A 16159-nucleotide genomic window follows, 5' to 3' on the forward strand; every position below is an offset into this window, starting at 1 on the left:
TATACATCTAATACAAGAACAGATCACCTTATGCATCATTAATATCATAATATCAGCGTGTACAGGCCCATATTACCAAATCACTATGAATGCAAGCAACGTCCAAGGCCAAACCATAATGATGTGTTATTATATAGTACTTATGCTAAAGCGCTCTATATAGAAAAAATATACACCCAATATCACCCAATCTGTGTTGGTACTCATGTTTTGGACTCAGAAGGATGAAAGGCTGAGTTGGCCTTGCTAGGATTAAAACCTGCAGATCGGACACACAGAACAGCAGTGAGCGCTCAGCCCACTGAGCTATCTTACCAGTTATAGTAAAATGAGCAATTACATGTCTGAATGTTCTCAAAGTCAGAAAGTAAATTACACTCTGTAGTGGATGCTATTAACCTGGTAACTGAGATTTAACAGCAGGCCAGTTCATCTGCAGGTCTAGTGCAAAGTTGGCCACATGTCAAGCCTGCGTGGATCTACTTTTGAGTCTTCAGAGGTTGGCAACATACATACCATTGGGAGGGTTCATAACTGTGTATTAAAGAATTAAGAGTAGCACAGGGAAAGCAGCGCATTCACACGGCATCCCGTACTCTGGGCACTCATTACCTCATACATGCAAACAAACATCCTGAACAGCATGCCAGGGAGATGGGAAACAAGGAGACATTACAATTACACAAGCTTTTAGGCACAAGGATTTTGTCAAGTGACCGAGGAGACGGAGCTGGAATGTCTTGTGATCGTAACCGAGACAGCGGCAGAAAAAAACATGCTATAACTGCATTAACAACTTGATTTTTTAAGAATGGAATTGCACATCTGTCTATTTTAAAAAAGTTCACCCGTACTGGCCAAACAGAATATAGTTAGCTTAATAAAAGTATCTTCATGATTACTTTTGGTTTGCATTTATTTGAAAATGGAAGAAATTTTCTTGGCTAGCCCTTCCAGACAGGCCTTTGCCACTTTCGAGTAGAGGAAATGATTGCTGCGGCCCTCTCACTCCATTAGCCCCCTGGATCCTGGTGAAAAGAGGGTGGGGAGAATCCTGAGGGTAAGAGAGGAATGCAGGGAGAGCTTTGGTTTCATTGAACAGGGTCATTTAAATCCCCAACTGTGCTATACAAGTCCAACATGCGGTTTCCACCGATAGCTACCCAGCTTTAAGACAACTAGGCGGTGTGATTATTCAATCAAATAAGATTGGGTCATATTGGTGCTCTGTTCAAAACTAGAAACACTAGAAACACAAACTTGTGTAGACACGAAAACGTGAGGGCAAATGCCCATACAGTAACTTGGCACTAGCCACTCACTCATGCTACTAACCCCACTAAAGATTGTCGTGAAGAAAAACATTTAATAAATGACAATGAAAATAAAAGTCCGAATTGGCAATTGGTCATTATTTGATTGAATAATCATGTTGATGTGTAAAAATCTTTTAACTTTTGTTTATCTTTGATTAATGTGTTTTTTTAATAATCGTTCTTCAATAAAATTGTTTTTGTATTCAACTGACCTACTGTACCACTATTGAATTTAATTAATATAGATGTACAGGATGTATACTGGGGCTTTTTCCACAGCCTAGTTGTGTTAAAGCTGGGTAGCTATCTGTTGAAACCACATCTTGGGCTTAGTGTTTCTGTACACAGAGCCCCCTACACAAAAACGAGGACCTATCTTGCTCATTTTTGCTTACCTGTGCTACACAAGTGCCAATTTAATTAGCAAACCTACAGAATTGCTAAGCTAATTGCTATGCAACAATGCTTTTATTTTATTTTTTTACCATGCCCAATGTTTGCCTTTAAGGCACAGTGTGAAGTGATTTGTACACTTGTTTAAGTGATGAAGCCAGGATTTTAGCACAGTGTACAAGTGTAGAGGAGGTCCCACATATGGCCTGCACTCCAGTCGCCCATTTTGAAATACCAGGAACGTTCACACTGAGAAATGTGACGTATGATGAGCAAATAAACCAGCAGAGAGCCACATTAGGGCTCTGCCCATTGCCTATCAGAAGAGCAATACCTAGTGAAGTGCCAATAACCAGACAACCATGCACAGTAAGGTATCCATTGAGAAAACCCTACCAGCATATTACACGAAATGAAGATTGCTTAAACACTGTCCGAGAAGAAACTCAACAGGCCTTAATTGAAGATGAATGGTGACGACACGAGGGCCCGGACAGACTTACAAATGAAAGAAACGACAATCAAAAGAAGACACACAGAGACAAAACGTCATGAATAAGGACATCATGAACGTAGGAGGAGAGACGATGTTGAAATATACAGAAACTTAAACTGTAATGCAGGATGAAGATATTAAACTAGCTAACTCCTGTACATATGCTTGTAATCGCAAGAAGCTAAGAAAACAGTGCGGCTTGCTATGCTTAGTAGAAGAAGAGAGCGGCAAGCGCCACCTATATATCTACCTCAACAAAGCACACTATATAAGTGCAAATCCACGTTACAAAAAAGCAGAATTAACTCAGGTTACTAGGGGTCAAACAGGACAGGATTCATATTCCAGCTAAAATGAGAAGAGACGATGGAATCGAAACTTAGCAGGAGCAGCCTGTGCCTGGAAAGTCAAGGTCCGACCAAGAGAGGGAGGCGGACAGTAGCTTCAGAGAACCGAAACTTAAGAACAGAGCAGCCTGCCCTGGGAAGGTCGAGATGAAGAGGCCCAGGCAGGTGGCAAGGCAAATAAGAATTAAATGCACAAATAGAAGGAAAACTAAGCAGATTCATGGTGTGCCAGCACGTGACCAGCCGAGCGAGAAGAGACACCTACTCCTGGCTGTCTCCCAAACAGAAGATACCATAACTTTTTCTGACAAGAAGCTACAGTTTCGAGGCCGACCACAGCCAACTAATTGACACATAGGCGCTCAAGTACTGACTGATGGAAGGGAGGCTGGGTGAATCTTGGGGCATCCTGAACCTGGTTGACCATTCTGCATGCTGCTAATAAAAGTGGAGATTTATGCATGAGGTGAAGCCAACCCAATCACAATGGACCAAATGATCTAGGGTCCTATAGATAGTAGAACCAATGAGACATCGTACCTTCAGTGACGTCCACCATAGTCATTTTTGAAGGAAGAGCTTATACGCCCACCTAATAGTGCTTATCCAATCCCCACACTCCGTTACCATATACAGATATAGCACATATATTAAAGTTACCTTTTCCAACCAATAGAATTGCATGATAACTTTTGAGTGTTACACGTCAACAATGACGAATTTTGGGTATGACTGTTACTGTTTGCATGAAGTCGTGCGGAGTTGAAGCGAGACGGGCTATCGCATCACTGTTGATTTCCATGTTTCCCTGTTTTTTGTACTTGTCATTAAGCTATGGAAAGTGTTCATACGTGGGATAGATTGGATGACAAAGATGACATTTTCAAATTAATAACGTCGTTAAGAAATTCGAGAGCTCCGGGGCCGGAGGGCATTACCAACATTGACCTGAAAGCTCACCCGGCTGCTTGGACAACATTTCTCAGTGAAGTCTTCGCAAGATGCTCGGATTCCAGAACGATTCCTGTTTCGTGGACGTCGGCTATCTTAGTGCCCATCTACAAAAAAGGAGACCCAAACAATCCTGCAACCTATCGGCCAATAGCCTTATTGGACCCAATTGGAAAGGTTTACGGTTCTCTACTTCTGAAACGATTTCAAACTTGGGCCAACGAGGCTCCGTGTAATGACCACTTTCAATCTGGATTCAAGAAGAACACGGGAGCCACAGTCAACATCTTGTCGTTGAGCCTTCTCAAAAGTAGAACGATGGAAGGAGGTCCTGGGCTATATCTGGCGTTTATCGATTTTACTCAAGCTTTTGACAGAGTCGATAGATTACTTCTATGGAAAAAACTTGAAGCGTGGGCATGTCCAAAAGAAATCTTGGACCCCATTAAAGCCCTCCATACGAACACCACGGTCAGAATTCGATTAAATTGTAAAGGATCCCTCTCTACAGCTATCGCGACAAACAGAGGAGTTAAACAAGGATGCCCCCTGGCGCCTTCAATTTGTTTGGCATATATTGGAGATTTTCAGCTAACAGAATCTTCGGTAAGATCTTTCCCACCAAAATTGGGGGCGCAAAAAATAAGTAGACTCCTTTATGGGGATGATTTAATCCTGACTCCTATGTGACAGCAAATAACCTGGAAGTAAACAAGGAAAAGACAAAAATCCTTGTTTTTGAAAGAACAGTGAAGAAATCAGATAACAACAAATGGTACTACCGCTCGTCTCCGTTTGAAAAAGTTCAGAGCTTCAAATACCTAGGCGTGATATTGGACAGTACAAAAAAAGAACTAGCCATGCAGGAAGCGCTTCATTCAAAAATGAGGAAACTAGCTACAAAAGGCAAAGCAATCGATAGAAAATTTGGACGATTCTCGATGATCCCAGCTTTGAACTTTTATAAATCTAAAGTAGTGCCTTCTGTAACATACGGAGTGGAGGCTATGTTACAACTTCCTACCATTATCTGGCACAAACTCGAAGCCTACTACTGGAGAACCGTCCTGGGATTGCCCTCCTCTACGCCTGTTGCCTCAATCCGCAGGGAGCTGAGCTTGCTGTCCCTGTTAGGGTCAGTAAACTGTAGCTCTCTAAAACTGTACAGAAAATGCTTGATACCAACGAGTCCCACCTTGTTTAAACTAATAAAGATGGAACTGGACTTGGGCACCAACAAATCGCTACAGTTTTGGAAAGAAAGGATGCTGACACTACTTAAATCAATCGAGGGTGACGAAGAGGAATTGCGGTCAAACCCATCGAGGATCCTAAGAAAACTGAAAGATCTTGACTGGATTCAGACATTGGACAAAGCCTCAGAAAATAAATTAACGCTTCATCTGCCTCCAAATATAAAAAAATTGAATGACCTCCAGGGTTACGTAAAACAATTCCCGAACAGGCAAACAAGAAACTGCCTTCTAAGAGCTAGGCTAAATCTGCTTCCAACAAACGAGATCAAATTTATCAGAGGCTTATCAGTTACCAGCGACTGTAGACTTTGTCAAAAGCCAAGCGAAAAGGAAACAGTAAGGCACCTTCTCCTCAACTGCACAGAAATTGGGAAAGTTGGGTCTAGCTACATGCAACATTTTGCGTCTGATCTAACGCTTGAATCCGAACTATGCTGGTGGTCAAGGATGATTAGGGGAGATAGATCAACCTAGCTAACCGCGACTACCAAAATACTTCAGTACGCTCTGAGTAAACTAGAAACCAACTCAGCCTAAGACGGCAAATTCAAAGGGCCACTAGTTGGCTGAAGATTCTAGTGAATTCGAATAAAAACTTTTAAATCTTAAAACACAGAAGATAACTTGACACATCGACAAAAGAAAAAGTTTTGTAAAAATCATTTGTTTGATTAAAACAAAAAAAAAAATACTTGTCATTAAACAGACTTCCCTTTGCCAAACCATTGAGTTGTCCTTATTGATTGGTGTTGGAGTAAGACATCCTACAGCCCATCTACCTCAAGGTGCAGCTGTCTCGTCTTAAAGTACTACAGGCAAGCTCTGACTCTATGGGCTGGTCAGGGGTCTCTCGCTCTTAAGTACACAAGTTATGCACTTATCCACATTTCTTCCAACACTAGTTAGTATAAATACTTGTTAAAGGTGCTTGTGGTCATTGTTTCACACAGCATGACTCTCGTTTTACACCACTCTTCTGACTAATCACCCACTTTTAAGGGAGATGGGACACCCAATGACCCACTCACTGCAGTGTCAGTCACCCTCCACCAATAATTACATGCCTTTTGAAATGCAACGCTAATCCGAAAGTAATACATTAAGACGATATTTCCTAGACATTTCAGCAGTGCCTTGTGCTGCTGTTTCACTCTGTGCATAAAATGCAAAGCAGACATGAAATGGCAATGCCAACAGTTTGGGCTTTTGTTTAGGCATGGGATAGGCATCTGCCATGCTGCCACAACCTGGTCATACGATGGTAACGGCTGGAAAATGGTGTGATGACCAGGTCATAAGCAGTTCCTAGCAAATACCTATATACAAGCCAAAACCGTCAGAACTTTGACAGTGCTTGTTTTTGACATGTCTTCGGTGCAAGATACAGATACAAATGAAGTGGCCGAAGGCACACTTGGTTAAGGCATTTTATTACACCATTAGCACATTATTAGATGCAATTAAGCCATTAACTCTCAGCAGACTGCTTAGAAATAACGCTGGAAGGACCATGTTCGATGGTAGGGCTTGATAGAGCTAGCTCAAAGGAATCTCAGAAGGATGTGTTTTGGGTGTGATGGGAATGCCCTGAGGGATTAGCATGGCCCTGGAGTGTCAGTGGGTGGGTACATAACTAAAGAACACCCACAAGCTGTGTGTTTCTCCTCAGAAGTCATTTTCCTCCTATCTGTACTCCAATGCAATAGTTTCGGCTTATAGTTGGCAGTAAAGCACCACCTCATAGCCAAAACAAAAAAACAGGAGCAGAGCTCTTGCGCTCGATTTCAGAAGCTGGTCTCTGAGCACTGGGATGGGTTGGCACAGCGTATCCGGGGCCCTAAAAGAAACTGAGCCCCAGGCAGCCACCGGCTTTACCCACCCTAAGAACGTCCCCCATCTACAGATGCAAAGACCGCCCATAAGGCATTATATGCTCTTTCTCAGCTCAGGGGCAACGCTCTGGCACTGGAAACAAGACTGCACTGAGCAAGGCGGCTTCGGTACCCAGTCCCGGAACTGAACTCAGTGGCTGGAGTCCGGCATGAAACGCAATATAAGAAACTGATATCATTTTTTTCTTAAGCCAATGCTGTCATCTTGGGGACAATAAATGAATGCTTGCTTCGTGTTATCTACCCTCCTCTTTGTCTAGTCTTCAATCTAGTTATGCTTCTAAAATTAAAATAAAAGTGGCTTTTATTGGTAAACTAACCTTGACAGTAATGTCCAGAATAACTTAATTGTCAGGCAGCCTTTTTTTTACCATTCTTTTTACTGAGTTTTTCAAAAGACAAAAAACAAGACAAACATATTGATGATACAGGGTAGTAATAACAAAACCTACAATGACCGAGAGCGGGTCTGCACCATAGGAAAAGAAACATGATACAACCATGGCACACGCATGTCATGATCCTCCTGCAGGTTTTCCCCTCTGCCCCATATCTTCATGAGTTTGCGGGGGCAACCCGAGCATTATACACTCTTCCCTCTGCTGGCAAACAGCCATGTAAGCCTCGTTCCTGTCTAGAAGATCTCTGTGGGTCTTTCTGTCCCCCGGTGTAGAGCTATAGCTCTCTCCGCCACTACCAGGGTATTAGCTATACATAGTTTAGCGTATCTAGAATAAACAGATTCGCCCCACACAGAGCCGACTTGAGGCATGGGCAGTCTGTGCTGTGGCCCAGGGCCCCGCTATGAGAGGGGCCCTGCAAGGCACCAGTGTCTGCCTCAACTGCTGTGCAGTTTCCATGTACGAAGCTCGTGTGAGGCCACAGTGCCGCCTCCCAACCTCCTGTGACTGGTAGTGGTATTCAAACTTGTCTATGCTGACCCCCCCTTGAGTACAAATATTGTTGCCAGGTCCCCCAGAAGCCATAGCTGACTACGTTTCCTAGTAAATGCAGTTGCCGGAGACCCTGTTTTAAGAGCTTCATGTCCCCCCTCGACATCCTGCAGGCCCCCCTAGCGGGGACAGCTCCACGCTTCGAAGGCCTCTGCGTGTAGAGAGAGAGAGAAAGACACCCGTTCCCAGCGGCCCATCAGATGCTGCAGACATTTTAATGTCTCCTTGCCACTTTCTTTCTTCAAGCAGCGCCTTAAAGTGAGGGCGATTTACATATCATGGCCCATTTAAGAGACCATTGTTTTGCAGGAGATGTTTATAACGTTTCCGTGTTAAGGAATGCAAGTAGGCTTTTGCATTCTGAACACAGACACAAAGCTCCAGTTGCTGCCAAAATCTGCTCTCCTCAAGGTCAATTACAATGTCACTTAAACTAGTTTTAAATTAGCCACATTATTTTCAGATTTTCAGAATTTAATTTTGAATGCACAAAAAGTGTTTATTTTTGGTAGAATGCGATATTTTCATCACATCATATATGAACCCTGCATTTGTCAAATACAAACAGGTAACCTTTTCACACCTTACATATTGTTATACTTCTTTAAAATACATTTCTCAAAACCCAAAGGCCATTTCTTTGCATTTTGCTGAATTGCATTCTGGTATTTGTGGTCTCCTAAGTTAAGGAGGGACTAATGCCACAATTGTACACGTTTTGCTTAACATTTTGCTGTAATTATTTATATATTTGAATGGGCACCTTACTATGGCATGTGCACTTTTGAAGTCATCTTTATAAATCAGAGTTTGTTGAAAGCCGACTTGGGGTTGAGGGGGATTGATGAGAGGGCAAGCGAGTCATGAATATTTGCCCAGGATGTGGCAAGAGAGGTTTCAATCCTGGGGATTGGTGCAGTTATTTCTCCCCGATTGTGGCCATGTGCTGCTTTTCAGGGCACAAGTAAAGGATACATGTGAGTGGACAGGATAACATTTTTCAGAGGGCGGACGCAACCCCCTTGTGTGTTTTTGAGGTCTGCAAGTTTGCTCAAGGATTTGGCTACCAGGATTTCTCCCAGGTTGTCATGTTTCCAGTGCAGACACTTACCCGCAAGGCGCATAAAATAATAATCAAAGCACGTGCTCCGATTGGAATTTTGTTTTCTAGGGAATATTTCACGACATATTACTGGGTTGAAAAGGTGAACCCCTTGTATACTTGGCAACTGTATTTAATGAAACATTTCCTCTCTCAGGTTATTTTTCTGTTGTTGATTACCTTTTTTTGAAAGGCCAATTGTCTTTTGTCTTGTGCACTTTCTTCTCAGGGGAAAGGTCAAGTGAACTAAATTTGTATCTTTCACTTTAAGATATGTTCACTTACTGTGCGTATATTCTTGGCTGCCAGCTTTTGATCTTCGCTGTGGTGGCAAAAGATCCCTCACTGAGTGAAGTGAGGGAGCTGTACTCATCCCCATGTCAAAACTACACATCTTACAGCACATGTTGTTGCAGGAATAGGAAAGAAGACATATGATTTACAGGAAGGACTAAACGTATAACATCGCAGCAACAGTCTCCCAACCTGCTCAGTTGCCTTTGCAACTTTCTGCTATAAGGTCCACTGCTATTCCACACCCAGGCAAACTGTTTTGGCCGCTCACACCCTCCAATCAAGGCTCGGGGGCTACATTCATAAGGCTCCCTTCTCATCTTGTAGTGAGCAGTTCTTGATAAAAGTAGTTATTATTTGCTATAATTTTTTTTGACAGTCAAAATAATCCTTATCTGAAATAAAAGCATATTACTAAATTTAGCAATATGCCCAAATATACACACAATAAAAATAAAAAGAATTGTGAAACTTCTGCAAAAACAGGTATTAGTTTCAGTTACCAAAACCCAATCACCATCTTTTTGCAATGCCTTCTATAGTCCTTTTAAACCAAAGTTTCAAACGACCTTTGCAGACAGTACTTCTATTAATTACATCTGGGAAGAGATGTGTTTAAGTACCTGAACTGCAGACTGGTCTCAAATCCCAGCTTCTCCACTTAACCATAGTGAGTGCCCCCCAACTTTTATCACACTATGCCTTATCTGTCAAAATTAGAAGTATTCAGCTGTCGGCTATTTCAAAAAAATGCTTCACTCCTGATATTGCCACATAGGTAAATGTTAATAGTGACACTTCATACACTGGACGCCACAGCGTATTTGTCTACCTTACGCATGGCAACATGTTTCTAATTTTACTTCCCATGATACCTCTGCGTACTAAAGACTCATTCTGTTATATCACTGATGTCACTATTTATGCAAATTAGGGGGGCCACCCATCTTTTGCTGCCCAGGGCCATGCAGATCCTAGGGCCAGCCCTGGCCCCACATCCTCAATAAGCATAGCTTGGGGCCATCCAGGACACTTTGATTGAGTGTGATCGAAACACATTTCAGAAATGTGTTTCATAACCGGCGGTCCACTGGGCGGAGCCATGTTAAATGATAGACTGGGCCCATTGCACCGTGACAGCGCAAACAGTTGAGGTTTGGGACATGGTCCATTTAATCAACAGATCTCTGGTGTAATAGACTCGATGTATGATCTTTAATTGAGATAGCGATTTCGCGTGAGGTCCTTAAGGCGTCCTCCAGTCCTCCGCGTCAATGGAGCCAACACCTAACTCCTGTTAATGGGCGGCTGGTACAGAATCCAGATCGCCGCCTTTGGGATTAACTCCTTATTTAAGCAAGCTTCCAAGGGGGCCCTGATCCAGGCAGTCAAAATCCCAGCAGAGTTGCTGTTGCAAAGCGTGTCGAAATCAGATATAGTGGAGCTTCCCTGATGGCAACAGTCGGAAGGTATGTTTCAGTTCCTGAAACAATATCATTCGTCCTTCAGTCAACACGCACCCCAGAAGTTGCCTGTGCCCACCCAGCCATCGCTGTGCAAAATCCAGTGAGTTCAGGCAGATCTCTGTTGTACCAGAGGGGAATCGTCTTAGTGGGCACACCTGCCCAGCCTATCACTCTAGTTGCTGCCCAAGTACTAAAGACAATCTCTTGAGAGGCTTCTTTTCAATGTCAATTTTAGAGTGCAGAATCTGGAGAGGATCGGCACACGTCAACCACTGCAACGCGATCCTTGTATGAAGATATCGGGGCAGCCATACATTGGCTACTGCCAATTTGGTATACCGATCGTACTTTTTAAGCTCTGTAAAACTGATGCCCCCCATCCCAGACCGAATTGTAGAGGGTGGACTGCGAAATCCGTAGCTGCGAGTCCCACCATAGAAGTAGTCTTAGGGCAATTTTGATCCTCATTCGTTCGCTGTTGGAGAACTTCACCGGAGTGTTCTGGAGAACATATCAATATTTCAGAAGCGTCATCATCTAAAATGGATTCAGCTCGACAGAATGCAGAAAGGGAGAGGGCCAACAAGAATTTGACATCAGCAAGAAACCTATTGGTAACCAGAGTAAGATTGCTAGTTGGAATGCACAGTTTATGGGAATCACCTCAGGACCACCCTGAACAGGAAACGGGATAAATTTATTCAAGTTGACAGTGAGTCCGCTGTAAGTTTCGTAGATCTGTAAAATGTCTGTGGCCCTAACTATGGATGTACATGGTTTACCCATGCAGAGCAACAAATCGTCTGCGGCTAATGATGCTCGATTTTCCTAGCCGTTGGCCACAGAATGCCTGTCAGGAAGGGATTGCCTTTGCAGCCAGATCGCTAGCGGTTCGATGGCTACGATACAAAGTAATGGTCAACTCTGGCGCCTTGCGCATTCCAAAGGAAAACACTGAGAAGATATACCGTTGACCCGAGTCACGGTCACTGGGTGTCTGTATAAGAACTGTACCCATTGAATGAAGACCCCCAAAACCCATTCATTCCAGTACTGCCGTTATAACTTCAGAGTAGACGGAGCCATAGGTTTTTTCTAAATCAATCTCAATGACAGCAAGGGGGCCCTCAATGAATGTTGCATTATCTAAAGCTATGTGAAGGCTGTGGCATTCTCATCTATCACTCCTGTCCCGTCTGTGGCGTCTCTCCTTCTACTTTCTCCTCCTTTCCCCTGTTCACCCCTGACGATATTTATAGAGAAGTCCGATCTTTGAAAGTCTCATCAAAACAGGTTCTCCCTTGCTCCTCCAGAACCATCAAAGACCACATAGACACCTTTGCTCCAGCCTTGGCTGATTTCTGCACTCACTCCTTTGCCACTGAAACTTCCCCTCCCCCTTAAGCACACCCTTGTGCACCCCCTTCTAAAGACGCTCTCAGCTGATCCTTCCTCTCCAGCTGACTATCACCCTATCTCCAGCACTCCTTTCCTGGGCAAACTCTTGGGAAACCTGGCCAACTCCCAGCTTAATCTGCACACTGAATCTGTTGGTTGTCTCCACGACCACCAGTCTGGCTTCAGAGCTGCCATAAGCATGGAAACTGCTCTCCTGAACACCCGCAAAGACCTGCTCTCCAACCTTGACTCTAATCTCCCTTCTGTCCTCATTCTCCTTGATATATCCTCTGCTTTTGACACCATCAACAATGCCTTCCGGCTCAAACACCTCAATGATAACCTGGGTATCACCAATCAGCCCCTGGCCTGGTTGACCTCCTTTCTCACTGACCGACCCTTTCAGGTCCAACTGGGGTCTTTCCTCTCTTCTATCTCTCTCTCTACTTGTGGTGTTCCCCAGGGGTCTAACCTCTCCCCCTGGCTGTTCAACCACTACCTGGCACCTCTCGCCCACCACATCGCTAATTTCTGCTCTAACTTTCAGTGTTATGCGGATGACACCCAGCTCTCTTTCAGGCTCCCCTCAGCCATCTCTGCTCCTTCTCTCATACCAAACTGTCTGGCCACAATTCAGGAATGGTGTGCTGCCAATGATCTCTGCCTTTTTTCCAGTAAGACTGAGATTCTACTCATCAGGACACCTGCTCCCTCCTTTCCTCTCTCCCTCTCTCTCTTTGGATGCCCACTCTGGGCCCGCTTCCTGCTTCTTCCTGTGATGCTAAGAACATTGGTGTCATTTTCGACTCCACTGTCTCCTTCTCTCCACACATTTCTGACGTCTCTAAGAAGTCTAACTACCCGCTGCACCTCCTCAGAGGTATTATTCCTTTTCTCACTTTCCCCAGAAGCTCACTGTCTCCAGAGCTCTGGTCCTCTTTAGGCTGGACTACTGCAGCAGCCTCTTTCTAAATCTGCCTGTCTCTACTCTTCGACCTTTACAACTTATCCAGAACAAGATTGCTAGACTTGTCCTTGGCCTCAAGCCCAGGGATTGTATCTCTCCAACACTGAAGTCTCTTCACTGGATCCCCATGGCTGCAAGGATCAAGTTCAAGACCCTCTGCATCGTTCACAAGGCTCTCTAGGGCCTGGTACCGCTCTACCTCCAACGTTCTCTTCCAAAATATATTCATTCTCGAGCTCTCTGCTCATCCACCTCTAACTCTCTGAGGGTCAAGCGCTTCTGCAATCAGAGGGTTGGGTGCAGATCTATCTCCTCGGCTGGGGCCTCCCTCTGGATCAGCCTCCCTGCCTCTCAAACTTGAGCAGAAACACCTCTGGTTCTGGAAGCAACTCAAGGCTTCTTTTTTGCTTCCGCTTTCTCTCTTCCTCTCCCCTGCTGATGCACCTGACTGCTCCATGCACTGGTCACCTGGCTACCCTCTGAACTCGGACCCCGGCTCCTGTATGTCCAGTTGCCCTTGCGCTGCCTCCGTGCTCCCCAAACCCTAATGGTCTGTTCCTGCAACCCTACAGTCACTTCCCTCTGCACCTATGAGTCACCTGCTGGCTGCACTTATTTATTTACCTGCACTTCTTCCTTCCCCTCCCCCCAGGGCACTTCTCCCCTTCCCTCTTCCCTGCACTTGCGTGATCTGAATGACACAAGGCCTAGTAAGATCGCTGTTTTGTCCTCCCTCTGTTTCCCCTCCCTTGCCTCGTCGCGCCTAGAAACACTTGTGTACAGGCGCGTTATAAATGCCATATCATATCATATCATATCATGCATGGATTTGTTGTCAACTTTACGTGATAGTTTGAACATCACCATGCTAATTACCACATTGCAAAGCGAGTTTCAACACGTTTTACTGTGGCAATAGTGGCATAACATTTTTAGTGAGGCATCACAGTTTTCTGGGGCAATATATATAGATGCAGAAAATGCCTAAACAATTCCCTACCTGTGTTGCCCCCAGAATTACCATTTGTCACGTCACCTTGTTTTGATCATTCCCTCTAGTCTTTATGTGAAAGCTCTGTTCTTACTGGACCATTTCTTCTTCTGAAAGCTCTGTGTCACCAGTCAATGTCTTCTTGTGGAAGCTTTCTTCTTACTGACCCATGACTTCCTGTGAAAGCACTGTTCTTACTGACCCATGACTTCCCGTCAAAGCACTGTTCTTACTGACCCATGACTTCCCGTGAAAACTCTGTTCTTACTGACCCATGACTTCCCGTGAAAGCACTGTTCTTACTGACCCATGACTTCCTGTGAAAGCACTGTTCTTGCTGACCCATGACTTCCTGTGAAAGCACTGTTCTTGCTGACCCATGACTTCCTGTGAGAACTCTGTTCTTGCTGACCCATGACTTCCTGTGAAAGCACTGTTCTTGCTGACCCATGACTTCCTGTGAAAACTCTGTTCTTACTGACCCATGACTTCCTGTGAAAGCACTGTTCTTACTGACCCATGACTTCCTGTGAAAGCACTGTTCTTACTGACCCATGACTTCCTGTGAAAACTCTGTTCTTACTGACCCATGACTTCCTGTGAAAGCACTGTTCTTACTGACCCATGACTTCCTGTGAAAGCACTGTTCTTACTGACCCATGACTTCCCGTGAAGGCACTGTTCTTACTGACCCATGACTTCCCGTGAAAGCACTGTTCTTACTGACCCATGACTTCCCGTGAAAACTCTGTTCTTACTGACCCATGACTTCCCGTGAAAGCACTGTTCTTACTGACCCATGACTTCCCGTGAAAACTCTGTTCTTACTGACCCATGACTTCCCGTGAAAGCACTGTTCTTGCTGACCCATGACTTCCCGTGAAAGCACTGTTCTTGCTGACCCATGACTTCCCGTGAAAGCACTGTTCTTGCTGACCCATGACTTCCTGTGAAAGCACTGTTCTTGCTGACCCATGACTTCCTGTGAAAGCACTGTTCTTACTCACCCATGACTTCCTGTGAAAGCACTGTTCTTACTGACCCATGACTTTCTGTGAAAACTCTGTTCTTACTGACCCATGACTTCCTGTGAAAGCACTGTTCTTACTGACCCATGACTTCCTGTGAAAGCACTGTTCTTACTGACCCATGACTTCCTGTGAAAGCATTGTTCTTACTGACCCATGACTTCCCGTGAAGGCACTGTTCTTACTGACCCATGACTTTCCGTGAAAGCGCTGTTCTTACTGACCCATGACTTCCCGTGAAAACTCTGTTCTTACTGACCCATGACTTCCCGTGAAAGTGCTGTTCTTACTGACCCATGACTTCCCGTGAAAGCACTGTTCTTACTGACCCATGACTTCCCGTGAAAGCACTGTTCTTACTGACCCATGACTTCCTGTGAAAGCACTGTTCTCACTGACCCATGACTTCCTGTGAAAGCACTGTTCTTACTGACCCATGACTTCCTGTGAAAGCACTGTTCTTACTGACCCATGACTTCCTGTGAAAACTCTGTTCTTACTGACCCATGACTTCCTGTGAAAGCACTGTTCTTACTGACCCATGACTTCCTGTGAAAGCACTGTTCTTACTGACCCATGACTTCCTGTGAAAACTCTGTTCTTACTGACCCATTACTTCCCGTGAAAGCACTCTTCTTACTGACCCATTACTGGCTGTGAAACCACTGTTCTTACTGACCCATGACTTCCTGTGAAAACTCTGTTCTTACTGAGCCATGACTTCCTGTGAAAGCACTGTTCTAACTGACCCCTTACTTGCTATAAAAACACTGTTATTACTGACCCATGACTTCCCGTGAAAGCACTCTTCTTACTGACCCATTACTGGCTGTGAAACCACTGTTCTTACTGACCCATGACTTCCTGTGAAAACTCTGTTCTTACTGACCCATTACTTCCCGTGAAAGCACTCTTCTTACTGACCCATTACTGGCTGTGAAACCACTGTTCTTACTGACCCATGACTTCCTGTGAAAACTCTGTTCTTACTGAGCCATGACTTCCTGTGAAAGCACTGTTCTTACTGACCCCTTACTTGCTATAAAAACACTGTTATTACTGACCCATGACTTCCCGTGAAAGCACTCTTCTTACTGACCCATTACTGGCTGTGAAACCACTGTTCTTACTGACCCATGACTTCCTGTGAAAACTCTGTTCTTACTGACCCATGACTTTCTGTGAAAGCACTGTTCTTACTGACCCCTTACTTGCTGTGAACGTCCTGTTATTACTGATCCATGACTTCCCGTGAAAGCACTGTTATTACTGACTCACGACTTCCTGTGAAAGCACTGTTATTACTGAC

The 16159-nt window shown here is 44.5% G+C and overlaps 1 protein-coding gene across 2 annotated transcripts in view; it reads left to right on the top strand.

Annotated features, from left to right (window-relative positions):
• LOC138527344 (N-acetylated-alpha-linked acidic dipeptidase 2-like) overlaps nt 1–16159 on the top strand; it is a 501035-nt gene that overhangs the window by 434152 nt on the left and 50724 nt on the right. The window lies entirely within an intron of this gene.

Source organism: Ambystoma mexicanum, chromosome 14 (genome assembly GCF_040938575.1).
Source record: "Ambystoma mexicanum isolate Mex_15411 chromosome 14, UKY_AmexF1_1, whole genome shotgun sequence".
In the NCBI taxonomy this organism is placed as follows: Eukaryota; Metazoa; Chordata; class Amphibia; order Caudata; family Ambystomatidae; genus Ambystoma; species Ambystoma mexicanum.